Here is a 1,238-nt window from a genome sequence, read left to right as displayed (position 1 = left end):
ACGAGATTTACAAGTACTAGTATTAATCGAATAAGAAGACTAATGCAATCATGTTAACAATTTATAATCTGATTGGAACCTCCTTTGTGTGTGGTTTCTAATTGAATAATAAGAGTTTATACTATACTTGTTTGACATACCATTAGTGGAACCTCTAACCTTGACATTTGTTATTATCATTGTTTAATCCTTACATTAATATTCCATCTCCAAGTTCTCATCTTCTTCTTCTTCTTCTCTTTCTTTATTATTATTATTATTATTATTATTATTATTAGTACTACTAATACTACTACTACTACGACTACTACTACTACTACTACTACTACTATTATTATTATAGTTATTGTTGTTATTGCTATTATTGTTGTTTATAATTTGTACAATTAACCTCCCTGTGGTTCGATCCCGGTCTTGCCGGGTTATTTATTACTTCGACACCCCTGCACTTGGGAGAAGACATCAATCTTTTAGTCGTGTCAGTAACTCTTTAACTAAAGCATTTTTTATAATAACATGTCTGATACCATAAAATACTTTTAATCTATGGTAAATGTTTATCTTAAATACAGGTCCATCATATAAATGAAAGGATTGATTGATGAGATGAAGTACTAAATTAAAAGGATAAAGAGCGAGTGAAGCTTAGAAAAGAGATGCTGATGTAGTACAAATTGGAACACTGTTCGGTAATTGGGTCATATCTAGAGCTATAGATTTCAGATTTAGGTATGCTTTATATGGATGGAAAGTTAAGAAATATACCTAAAACTTTCATGGGAAAACAAGACTCCTTTCTTCCTTTTGGAAGTCTAAATCTTAGCAACAACGTAAAAGTTCGAATCTGTTCTACAGCCTATATACTGTTCAGTGTTCAACCCATATCTCAAGTTCTAGAAGTCCAAATGACCTTAATTTTTTTTCTTGAAAAACCGAGACAATTTGCTAGAACTTTTAAGAGGAAGGTTGGTTTAAATTTTGACGTTATCAATGATGTTTTTGGTAGATAAAAAGATTAGGATTGTCATTAAGTCAAGAGTTAGCCGCCCACTCATCAATTAGTTATCAAATCAATAGTTTCCAATTTTAGCCTATACAAGGAGTGACACGACTAAAAGATTGATGTCTTCTTCCAAGTGCAGGAGTGTCGAAGTAATAAATAACCCGACAAGACCGGAGTCGAACCACAAGGAGGTTAAATGTATAAATTATAGATGACAACAACAACAACAACAACA

Source organism: Populus euphratica, unplaced genomic scaffold, assembly GCF_000495115.2.
Source record: "Populus euphratica unplaced genomic scaffold, PopEup_1.0 scaffold337.1, whole genome shotgun sequence".
Taxonomy (NCBI): domain Eukaryota; kingdom Viridiplantae; phylum Streptophyta; class Magnoliopsida; order Malpighiales; family Salicaceae; genus Populus; species Populus euphratica.
Note: the sequence above shows the minus strand (reverse complement) of the source record.